The sequence below is a fragment of the Oncorhynchus nerka genome, linkage group LG2, assembly GCF_034236695.1.
Source record: "Oncorhynchus nerka isolate Pitt River linkage group LG2, Oner_Uvic_2.0, whole genome shotgun sequence".
NCBI lineage: Eukaryota > Metazoa > Chordata > Actinopteri > Salmoniformes > Salmonidae > Oncorhynchus > Oncorhynchus nerka.
Genome location: NC_088397.1, coordinates 44,071,006 through 44,084,032, shown reverse-complemented (window position 1 = coordinate 44,084,032; position 13,027 = coordinate 44,071,006). Strand labels below are relative to the sequence as shown.

Genomic DNA, 13,027 nt, shown 5'->3' with positions numbered 1-13,027 from the left:
AGTGGCGCTTTCTGGTACTTAGAAAGACAACGCAAACGGGAAGTTCAGAATTTGTTTTGCATGCATAGAAGCAGCTACAAACAACGCTACGGTGCAGGTCTTTCAATGTAGTTATTTCTTGTCACGCTTCAGCCTTGGAAAAATATTTGTTTGTAAGTTCGATTCAAGCATTTAGCTAATGATGATAATCTTGTTATTGATAGAGTTTCTTACATATCAATGTTGGTTGCATTTACTCACAAATTGCAACGCCTTTAATGTATGTCGTTAGCTGTATTACTTTGCTCATGCGTCATGCAAACGAATTGTAAAATATACAATACTGTAGTTTTGTTACTGTTTCTAGTGTAATATGCTTTGTTATTCTACATAGATGGTTATACATTATTAGAGTAATGAAAGGAGCAATTACCATATGGTTAACAATTAGCTATATGGTTTGGCATCATGCCAGATGCATGGTACCTTAGCGCGTGTTTTTTTTATTTATGCAACTTGTACTTAATGTATAGCTACAGTATGTCGGTGTGAAAAAACACTAAAGTATATTCTTTTCTGTATTTTGCAGTTTCACAACATAAACGTTTTCAATATATTCATTCAAGAAAAGTCACGCCTTGGGAGTTTTATTGAAGACTTAGTTGTTAGCTATCTGTCTAGTTTTGCATGGGAACGCAACTCAAGGGCAGAATACACTGTTTATTTACAGCTGACTGTAAGATATCCTATGAGTTTCAGATATATCTCAAATGTGCTCATGAAAATATCTCAATGTGTCCTATATTGATATAGCACGCAGTGCAACTGGCAGAGCTGTTTTCCTGGGTGTGATAAAGTGGTTGCAGTGATTGATGACTTATCGTCCTATTTTTGTGGTTGTGACACTACGGGAAGGGAACCCTGATACTAAAAACAGCTCTGATTTCCCGCTGGATCCACAGCTAGGTGGTTCATTATGATGGGCAGCAAGCTCAGAGGCACACTCAATCTGACCCATTGCCATCCTTCTGCCAAGTTAACACCCACCACAGACCCATACCAAACCTATCTGGGCAGCCATTGGACTACGGAGTCCCCGACTCAGTATTGTGTCTCCCTATCTGTTGGCACCACGTCCTTTCTGGATCCATCATGTTTTACCAATGTTGAGTGGAAGATGAATTCGAAGATGACTAGCATTGTTAGTGCAGTGGCCTTGTCGTTAGTGTCCGTCCTGAGATTAGAAGGTTTGGGGTTTCGATCCCCAGTCGAGTCATACCAAAGACTCTAAAAAGTCCTGGGTACATTCCTCACGCGCTACAGAAACAGGAGATGGGCTCCTGCCCTATGGGCCATTCTGGAAACACAATTACCGGTGATTTTCATCAAATCACTGTTATTAGAGTTCTATAAATAACAACTTTTCATTTCAATCATGATTTTTTTTTTGACACACATTTTCCTACCACACTTTATAAAAAAAACAATGAGACAATTTGTTATGACACCAGTTCAGCACTAATTTCACCCTTTGAAAGCCTGACATGTGCAATCTGTGCCCCAGACAACGCATTGCTGTAATTTAGCGATGGTCCTGGTCAGTGGATGTTACTGTTCTTGATCTGTATGCAGCAGCACAGGAACACGCACAAATACATTTCAGCATTTGGATAACCCTTTAAATCTATGCTCAGATAAAGTAAGATACGGGTGGGCAAAAAGCTACTGCACAGTGCAGTGAAGAAAACATACTCCTCTTTTTTCCCCTCTCTCTCTTTATTTGCCCGTTTGCTAGCCTGTAGTGTAGTAGCTACAGTAGGTCGATGGTGTTGGCCATCACACACCACAACCAGTCCTGTTTGAAAAGTATCCAAAGAGACCGATGTAGAGGGCAGAGTCCCTGAAGTGCTCCAGCACGAACCAAAAGATGCGTTGGCCCTATTTCTCTGTTGTAGTAGTGGCCTTGAAATGAAGTACACAATAATACACCTGTGTTGCCCACAGTACTGTGCTGGATATGGGTAGAGTCAGGAAGTAGAGTTGATAGTTGAAACACTTCACTGCTACTGTAGTAGTTAGCATCAATAAAGGGTTCACCAAAAAAACAAGGGAAAGGGAAATGTTTCACACTAGATAGTTGAATTATGCCTTTACCCAGTACATACTAATTGTAGGAGCAAATACAGAATTGCTACTTAGGGTGCCAGCAGTATTCTCAGCTGAATTTCATGGCGTCTGTAGGGTGCCGAGTAGAGTTAGTTCCAGGCCCAAGAACAGGGATCCATTTTAAATGCCTCTAATGCTTTGTTGGATGCTATTAACCTCGCGCTAGGGGGTTGACTGCCTGTGATGTTGTTGTAATTAAAGGAGGACAGCTAATTAGTGAATGAAACAGCTTTTCTTGCCCAGACCAGAGGAAGCCAATGTCCTGATCGGCAGCACAAGCCTACTGTTTTGTTACTTTCTATTATGTCTTACCAACATACAGTATAGTAAAGCAAGAAAGCTAATGGTCACAAATGATTAAACCAGCGAAATTAGATGAGAGTAATTCATGTTCTAAGAAATCTCTCTCTTAAGAAATGCATTTGTATCCATAGAATTCACATGTAATTGTTATAGAGTGCACCTACAAAATTAAGGCACAGCAGGTTTAATACACTTAAAATGTCTGTTAATGGCAGTGAGATTGCCTTGCAGGGACTGTGATTGGACAATATACATTCTAAAGCGATTTAACAGGACTAGGTCAACAAAAGAGGACATAGGGATAGCATTGACCGTTTAAATGGAACCATTAAAAGCACTTAGCTACTTCAAATTCTATAGTCAGGAATATCTCATTTGAGATGCTCAAAACATTTGAAAGTGTTGTAATCCCTCCCAAATAAGCCAAGATGTGTCTGTATAGGCCATGTAGGTATTGAGCTGATGGGGTCTTCGGTGTTAAAACTGGAAACAGATTTGAAAGGGTGATTATTGTGTATTACAATTGTTAACCATATTTGTTATGCAGGTGAGTGAGGACCCAAAAGCGGTTTAACAAAAACAGAGTCCTTTAATGTCAAAACACAGGGAAGACATAGATCCTCTTCAGATGTATAGAATGGCAAAATAGACAACCCGCAGAGAGGGCGATAAATAAATCATAAAGTCCTTCTGATATTTACAGAAGAGTCCCCTTCTTAGTAGCAGAGGAGAATAGCAGGGTTAGCGGCGACAGACTGCTGGTCTCTCTGGGTAGGCGCGGGTTGTAGAGGACAGAGGTACCTGATCACACGTAGCATCAGATGAACAGGCAGATTCCGACAGGACGAGACAAGGGTGAAGCAAACGAGACGATAGTTTGGTTCTGGCATGAGAAACTCAAACGAGAATCTGACAAAGACAGAAGCAGGAACAGAGAGAGAAATAGAGACCTAATCAGAGGGAAAAAGGGAACAGGTGGGAAAAGGGTGAACGAGGTAGTTAGAGAAGATGAGGAACAGCTGGGGGAAGGAAAGGAAGGTAACCTAATACGACCAGCAGGGGGAGACGGAGTGAAGAGAAAGAACAGAAACAAGACATAATATGACAATACATGACAGTACCCCCCCACTCACCGAGCGCCTCCTGGCGCACTCGAGGAGGAAACCTGGCGGCAACGGAGGAAATCATCGATCAGCGAACGGTCCAGCACGTCCCGAGAGGGAACCCAACTCCTTTCCTCAGGACCGTACCCCTCCCAATCCACTAGGTACTGATGACCACGGCCCCGAGGACGCATGTCCAAAATCTTACGGACCCTGTAGATAGGTGCGCCCTCGACAAGGATGGGGGGGACGAGCGGGGCGCGAAGAACGGGCTTAACACAGGAGACATGGAAGACCGGGTGGACGCGACGAAGATATCGCGGGAGAAGAAGTCGCACTGCGACAAGATTAATGATCTGAGAAATACGGAACGGACCAATGAACCGCGGGGTCAACTTGCGAGAAGCTGTCTTAAGGGGAAGGTTTTGAGTGGAGAGCCATACTCTCTGACCGCGACAATATCTAGGACTCTTAGTTCTACGCTTATTAGCGGCTCTCACAGTCTGCGCCCTATAACGGCAAAGTGCAGACCTGACCCTCTTCCAGGTGTGCTCACAACGTTGGACAAAAGCCTGAGCGGAGGGGACGCTGGACTCGGCGAGCTGAGACGAGAACAGCGAAGGCTGGTACCCGAGGCTACTCTGAAAAGGAGATAGCCCGGTCGCAGATGAAGGAAGCGAGTTGTGGGCGTATTCTGCCCAGGGGAGCTGTTCTGACCAAGACGCAGGGTTACGAAAAGAAAGACTGCGTAAGATGCGACCAATAGTCTGATTGGCCCGTTCTGCTTGACCGTTAGACTGGGGGTGAAAGCCGGAAGAGAGACTGACAGAAGCCCCAATCAAACGGCAAAACTCCCTCCAAAATTGAGACGTGAATTGCGGACCCCTGTCCGAAACGACGTCTGACGGAAGGCCATGAATTCTGAAAACATTCTCGATGATGATTTGTGCCGTTTCTTTAGCAGAAGGAAGCTTAGCGAGGGGAATAAAATGAGCTGCCTTAGAGAACCTATCGACAACCGTAAGAATAACAGTCTTCCCCGCTGACGAAGGCAGTCCGGTGATAAAGTCTAAGGCGATGTGAGACCACGGTCGAGAGGGAATGGGAAGCGGTCTGAGACGGCCGGCAGGAGGGGAGTTACCGGACTTAGTCTGCGCGCAGACCGAACAAGCAGCCACGAAACGACGCGTGTCACGCTCCCGAGTGGGCCACCAAAAACGCTGGCGAATGGAAGCAAGCGTACCCCGAACGCAGGGGTGGCCGGCTAACTTGGCAGAGTGAGCCCACTGAAGAACGGCCAGACGAGTAGGAACGGGAACGAAAAGAAGGTTCCTAGGACAAGCGCGCGGCGACGGAGTGTGAGTGAGTGCTTGCTTTACCTGCCTCTCAATTCCCCAGACAGTCAACCCGACAACACGCCCCTCAGGGAGAATCCCCTCGGGGTCGGTGGAGGCTACTGAAGAACTGAAGAGACGAGATAAAGCATCAGGCTTGGTGTTCTTAGAGCCCGGACGATAAGAAATTACGAACTCGAAACGAGCGAAAAACAGAGCCCAACGAGCCTGACGCGCATTAAGTCATTTGGCAGAACGGATGTACTCAAGGTTCCTATGGTCAGTCCAAACGACAAAAGGAACGGTCGCCCCCTCCAACCACTGTCGCCATTCGCCTAAGGCTAAGCGGATGGCGAGCAGTTCGCGGTTTCCCACATCATAGTTACGTTCTGACGGCGACAGGCGATGAGAAAAATACGCGCAAGGGTGGACCTTGTCGTCAGAAAGGGAGCGCTGAGAAAGAATGGCTCCCACGCCCACCTCTGACGCGTCAACCTCGACAACGAACTGTCTAGAGACGTCAGGTGTAACAAGGATAGGTACGGATGTAAAACGATTCTTGAGGAGATCAAAAGCTCCCTGGGCGGAAACGGACCACTTAAAGCACGTCTTGACAGAAGTAAGGGCTGTGAGAGGAGCTGCCACCTGACCGAAATTACGGATGAAACGACGATAGAAATTTGCGAAGCCGAGAAAGCGCTGCAGCTCGACGCGTGACTTAGGGGCGGGCCAATCGATGACAGCTTGGACCTTAGCGGGATCCATCTTAATGCCTTCAGCGGAAATAACAGAACCGAGAAATGTGACGGAGGAGGCATGAAAAGAGCACTTCTCAGCCTTTACATAAAGACAATTCTCTAAAAGGCGCTGGAGGACACGTCGAACGTGCTGAACATGAATCTGGAGTGACGGTGAAAAAAATCAGGATATCGTCAAGGTAAACGAAAACAAAGATGTTCAGCATGTCTCTCAGGACGTCATTCACTAATGCCTGAAAGACAGCTGGAGCGTTAGCGAGGCCGAAAGGAAGAACCCGGTATTCAAAGTGCCCTAACGGAGTGTTAAACACCGTTTTCCACTCGTCCCCCTCCCTGATGCGCACGAGATGGTAAGCGTTAAGAAGGTCCAACTTAGTGAAAAACCTGGCTCCCTGCAGGATCTCGAAGGCTGAAGACATAAGAGGAAGCGGATAACGATTCTTAACTGTTATGTCATTCAGCCCTCGATAATCTATGCAGGGGCGCAGGGACCCGTCCTTCTTCTTAACAAAAAAAAACCCCGCTCCGGCGGGAGAGGAGGAGGGGACTATGGTACCAGCGTCGAGAGCTACAGACAAAAAATCTTCGAGAGCCTTACGTTCAGGAGCCGACAGAGAGTATAGTCTACCCCGGGGGGGAGTGGTTCCCGGAAGGAGATCAATACTACAATCATATGACCGGTGCGGAGGAAGAGAGGTGGCCCTGGACCGACTGAACACCGTGCGCAGATCGTGATATTCCTCCGGCACCCCCGTCAAATCACCAGGCTCCTCCTGTGAAGAAGAGACAGGAAACAGGAGGGATAGCAGACATTAATCATTTCACATGACAAGAGACGTTCCAGGAGAGGATAGAATTACTAGACCAATTAATAGAAGGATTATGACAAACTAGCCAGGGATGGCCCAAAACAACAGGTGTAAAAGGTGAACGAAAAATTAAAAAAGAAATGGTTTCGCTATGATTACCAGAGACAGTGAGGGTTAAAGGTAGCGTTTCACGCTGAATCCTGGGGAGAGGACTACCATCCAAAGCGAACAAGGCCGTGGGCTCCCCTAACTGTCTGAGAGGAATGTCATGTTCCCGAGCCCAGGTCTCGTCCATAAAACAGCCCTCCGCCCCAGAGTCTATCAAGGCATTGCAGGAAGCTGACGAACCGGTCCAGCGTAGATGGACCGACAAGGTAGTGCAGGATCTTGAAGGAGAGACCAGAGTAGTAGCGCTCACCAGTAGCCCTCCGCTTACTGATGAGCTCTGGCTTTTACTGGACATGAAGTGACAAAATTACCAGCGGAACCGCAATAGAGACAGAGGCGGTTGGTGATTCTCCGTTCCCTCTCCTTAGTCGAGATGCGGATACCCCCCAGCTGCATAGGCTCAGCACCCGAGCCGGCGGAGGAAGATAGTAGTGATGCGGAGAGGGGGGCAACGGAGAACGCGAGCTCCTTTCCACGAGCTTGGTGACGAAGATCAACCCGTCGCTCTATGCGAATAGCGAGTTCAATCAAGTAATCCACGCTGGAAGGCACCTCCCGGGAGAGAATCTCATCCTTTACCTCCGCGCGGAGACCCTCCAGAAAACGAGCGAGCAAAGCCGGCTCGTTCCAGTCACTGGAGGCAGCAAGAGTGCGAAACTCAATAGAGTAATCTGTTATGGATCGATTACCTTGACATAGGGAAGACAGGACCCTGGAAGCTTCCTCCCCAAAAACAGAACGATCAAAAACCCATATCATCTCCTCCTTAAAGTCCTGATACTGGTTAGTACACTGAGCCCTCGCCTCCCAGATTGCCGTGCCCCACTCACGAGCCCGTCCAGTAAGGAGAGATATGACGTAGGCGATACGAGCTGTGCTCCTGGAGTAAGTGTTGGGCTGGAGAGAAAACACAATATCACACTGGGTGATGAACGAGCGGCATTCAGTGGGCTCCCCAGAGTAACACGGCGGGTTATTGATTCTGGGCTCTGGAGATTCGGAAGCCCTGGAAGTGGCCGGTGGATCGAGGCGGAGATGGTGAATCTGTTTTGTGAGGTCGGAGACTTGGCCGGCCAGGGTCTCAACGGCATGTCGAGCAGCAGACAATTCCTGCTCGTGTCTGCCTTGCATCGCTCCCTGGATCTCGACGGCTGAGTGGAGAGGATCCGAAGTCGCTGGGTCCATTCTTGGTCAGATTCTTCTGTTATGCAGGTGAGTGAGGACCCAAAAGCGGTTTAACACAGGGAAGACATAGATCCTCTTCAGATGTATAGAATGGCAAAATAGACAACCCGCAGAGAGGGCGACAAATAAATCATAAAGTCCTTCTGATATTTACAGAAGAGTCCCCTTCTTAGTAGCAGAGGAGAATAGCAGGGTTAGCGGCGACAGACTGCTGGTCTCTCTGGGTAGGCGCGGGTTGTAGAGGACAGGGGTACCTGATCACACGTAGCATCAGATGAACAGGCAGATTCCGACAGGACGAGACAAGGGTGAAGCAAACGAGACGATAGTTTGGTTCTGGCATGAGAAACTCAAACGAGAATCTGACAAAGACAGAAGCAGGAACAGAGAGAGAAATAGAGACCTAATCAGAGGGAAAAAGGGAACAGGTGGGAAAAGGGTGAACGAGGTAGTTAGAGAAGATGAGGAACAGCTGGGGGAAGGAAAGGAAGAGAAGGTAACCTAATACGACCAGCAGGGGGAGACGGAGTGAAGAGAAAGAACAGGAACAAGACATAATATGACAATACATGACAATATTTTCCTTTGGGTGCCATTCCTGCGAAATTCTCACACTCTGAAGCATTAGACCGGGGTTCGTCAACTACAGTAGGTTTGGCCTTGGGTCCATTTTTTTCTGAGCTAATAGTTGGTGAGCCAGAACATAATTAGTATATAATATTAGCACAATGAATTGGCCTACACAACAAATTAAACAAAACGTTTAACACTCTCTGATTAGTACAATCATTTCGATCTGATTATGCTCATAAAATCAACGTGTCTCTATTCAATTATTATTTTTGTCCATTTCTCTGTGCATTGATTGGTGGGGAAAAACAGTTCTATGTAGCCTACTGGAGGCTACACTATTGTTTTTAACATCAACATTCATTCAGAATAATTAGCTTGATAGCAAGAGAAAATGTCACTCTCAAAAAATATCAAAACAAAGGTGGATAAATGAAAATCGAAGTTTCGGGGAAGAATGTACAGAGAGAGATGTGTTCATATTACCTTATTTTCCCAATGCCAAGCCAGTGGGTCTTATTTGCAATGAAAATGTCGCAGTTTGCAAATAATTCAATCTCAGACTTCATTGTGAACCTAAGCATGGAACTTTCAAAATGACTTTCCCGCCACAGACAGATGCCCGACGCAGAAACATTGAAGTGTTAAACACACACACAGCTTTTCAGGCTGACAAATTCTGTCACTTAAACGAGTTAAATATGCAGTTACAAGGAAGAGGAAAAACTATTGTGGACATGGTGGAGAAACTTGAGGCCCTGACTAGGAAGCTTGAGTTGTTCAATTTGGACTTGTCATCTGGAAGGCTACTGCAATTCAGTACACTGAAGAACGACAGGCAGAGGAACCAGACAACTTCTCCACAAGATTGGAAGACTACAGCATGCCCAAGGATATCGTTGCGTTAGTACGTGACCCTCTCACAGTCCGCCCAGATGGAAGATTCTCCTCCCTTGCTAAGAAAACAATACCCTCGCTGGACGAGGCCGCAATTCAAACTGAGTTGATTGAATTCCAGACATCGAGCCTTCTCAGGGATGCACTCAGGAGTGCCAAGTCCTTATGTGAGGAATAAAGCACAATGAACAAACTTGCATTTTAGGTGCTAACAATGAACGGATAGAGTCCTCATTTTCCTCTACGAACGCAGTATAGCTTCACGACAGGAACTGGTTTTCACATAAGTCAATCGAGGACTACCTGTGCATCAAAATCACATCCACCTCACCGGACATCATCAAGACTGTGTCCGAGGGGAAATGCAACTTTTCCCATTGAGTAAGTAACTTAGTAGCCTATACGACTGTATTTATTCAATACTAATATTATTGTGAGTGCTTATCTAGGGATATGTAGGTCTTAAGCTGACAATATTTTCTGTTTGTTCTGTCGTTACAGGAGCAGGCTATCCCGATACAGACATTCAGATACAGACATTGCCATTTTTTCTTTAAATTAGGATGCTACAGTTTTGGCCAGTTGTAATTGTAAACAGGCCTAATAAAAAAAATCACTCATATTAAGACATATATTTTTTTATTGTGAAAGATGCTGTTAAGCCTCGTAGCCTACCTCAGCCAGTTATTTTATTTTATATAGGCTTAGGCTCAGAAGAAAGACTCATTTAAGCTCTCTCATTATTTGTAAAGTCAAATTAAAATGAATAACTGTTGAATGAATTACTCAACTGGGGGTAGGTTTTCTCCATATGTTGCTGTGCAACTTGCATAACAGGTTAGATATATTTTCAGCACCAGGCGCTGTTCACCTCCTATTGATTGCGCTGCGGTTGAAGCTTTACGTCTCAGCACCACAAAATGGTCCGCTGCCTGCTTTATTTGTCTCCTGCATTCTCTCTCCTCATGAATGAAGTTAAAATGTAACTTCTGCATTATTTAGGTAAGGGTAACTTCCTTCTTGGGAAATTGCATTTTGGAGTTTTTGCATCTCGGGTCTGAGATTTTTTATTATTAGATATATGTTGATATAATTAATTTGGGGGGCCAAATAATATTGCTGGCTCGCGGCCGCCAGTTGGAGAACCCTCCATTAGACTGTCTGTTATGTTGGTAGAATCCAAATTGCAATTGAATACTTGAGATAAGGAGTTAAGAACTGTAAGCACAATTAGCATGTCAAGAACTTGAAATTCACAGGTCTGCATTTTATCAAGCACTTTTTGAAATAATAATGAGGTTGGGGAAAAAGTGATCACACTTAGTTAAAGCTGAAAGACAGTTATTGAGTGACTAAACCATCATGTGTTTTTTTTGCTCTGTTTTTATCAACCTGGCTAAGCGCTATGACGTCACTTCACACACAAAGTGTGAAAGCAAACATATGCAAGGCTGATACGTATTTACTTCCAAGCGTTATTATTACTGTGACTGTACAGCTACTAAATAACACCTCCAGAAATAGCAGGATCTCTGTAAGAAGAAGAATTTCAGCCCTGTTAATCTGTTACTGAAAACATTACCATTTATGGGACACAAATAGCCATGCATCAAAATACCAGTGTGAATTAGGTTCTTTAAATAAACAGTATTCATCACATGCTGTTATTGGAGAATCTGTGCAATGTGTTTGCCGAGTGATTATTTCCTATCCCTCCTGTTGCACTACATATGTTAGAGAACTGCTCATCAGCTGAGATGAAACTCACTTTGTCAATTAATGACTAGTAAATCACTCTCCCAATAATGATCCTGAATAACTTGTTTTAACACTAATGTTTATTAGCAAACACAAAGAGCAATTACCTTGCAAAGCCTCTCCCCTGTGCTTTGGTTTTGCTGAATTACACTGAAATTACAAGGCAATCTTGACACTTAATTAGAATTAATTGTCTCACCAATTATTTTAGCTACACTAATATAGATTAGACTACAGACGAAAGCACATATTTGGGGAGAGGGCTTTAGCTATTCCATCGGGACCTTCTCTGGTTATCAAATTGATTCTCAAATGTCTAATTTACAATTCAAATATTGCCCTATGAAATGAAGACATTTAATTATAAAATGTGTAAATGTCCTTATATTACATCCAGAGTCATCCAAACCTTAAGCAAGGCATGCACTTATTGTGCAGCATCATTCTACTTGTGATGCTTTCACATTTACCCATTGGTCTGAAAATACCCTTTCATCTGGCATCCAGTGGAGGTGAGGGGCAGCTAATACAAATAGACAGATGGCCAATTAACCATTTCTTTGTGGATTTTGATGTTTGCTTGGGGTTATTGTCTTGATGGAAGATCCACTTGCCATCAAGTTTCAGACTCCTGTCAGAAGCAACCAGGTTTTTGGCTAAAATGAGAGGAATACCTATGTAAGAATGCATGTCCTTGACTACAGCTCAGCGTTCAACACCATCGTCCCTTCCAAGCTTGTCACCAAGCTTAGGAGCCTGGGACTGAACATCTCCCTCTGTAACTGGATCCTTGACTCCCTGACGGGCCGACCCCATGGGGGAACTGCAGGGGTATGTGCTTAGTCCACTCTTGTACTCCCTGTCCACACATCAAATTTGCTGACGACACGACGGTGGTAGGCCTGATCACCGGCGACGATGAGACAGCTTACAGAGAGGAGGTCCGTGACCTGGCAGTGTAGTGCCGTAACACCAACCTCTACCTCAACATCACCATCTGTCATCCAGGACCTCTAAATCAGGCGGTGTGAAAGGAAAGCCCGGAAAATCGTTAGACTTCAGCCACTCATGCCATAGATTCTTCTCTCTGCGGCATGGGTACATCAAGTCTAACACCAACAGCCTCCTGAACAGCTGAACAAAAATATAAACGCAACATGCAACAATTTCAAAGATTTTACATATGGAAATCAGTCAATTTAATGAAATTAATTAGGCCCATAATTAGGAAAAATGCCTGTATCTTTGTAGAGACTGGGTGTATTGATACACCATCCAAAGTATATTTAATAACTTCACCATGCTCAAAGAGATATTCAATGTCTGCTTTTTTTATTTAACCATCTACCAATGGGGCCCTTCTTTGTGAGGCATTGCAAAAACTCTGTGGTCTTTATGGTTAAATCTCTGTTTGAAATTCATTGCTCGACTGAGGGATCTTACAGATAATTGTATGTGTGGGATACAGAGATGAGGTAGTCATTCAAAGGTCATGTTAAACTCACATCTACTCCTGCCACTCCCTCTAGTGCTCATCCTGTGTCTCCTTGACCTGTCGCCACTCCCCCAGTGCTCTCTGTCTCTCTCTCTCTGTGTGTGTGTGTGGGGGGGGGGGGCAGAGACAGGTGTGCTGGAGTCAGAGCAGACCCCGCCAGCTGCAACCTGTTCCATAATCAAGACCTCTACAAATACTCAGTCCTGCCACTTCCATGCTGCCAGATCGTAATCTCTGCTCAGTCTGTCTATGCTTCTAGCAGCTTTTTCGTTTTTGGAGACTGTTGTCCTGTTGTGTCTGTTTTCCTTTGCCTGATGCTATTTTCCTCTCCGCTACAGTTCTGCCCGCTCTGACTCTGGTCCCTTACTCCAATCCTATTTCTCGTCCTGCTATTCTGTCCTGGATCTCCCACTCTACGGACGGCTCCCTTGGATTCCTCTCCGAACTTGCACACCCTGTCCCAACACCTCTCACTCCAGCCTCAACCTGGATCGAGTCCCGT

The 13,027-nt window shown here is 45.3% G+C and overlaps 1 protein-coding gene across 1 annotated transcript in view; it reads right to left on the bottom strand.

Annotated features, from left to right (window-relative positions):
* LOC115135693 (metabotropic glutamate receptor 4-like) overlaps positions 1 to 13,027 on the bottom strand; it is a 278,426-nt gene that overhangs the window by 147,942 nt on the left and 117,457 nt on the right. The window lies entirely within an intron of this gene.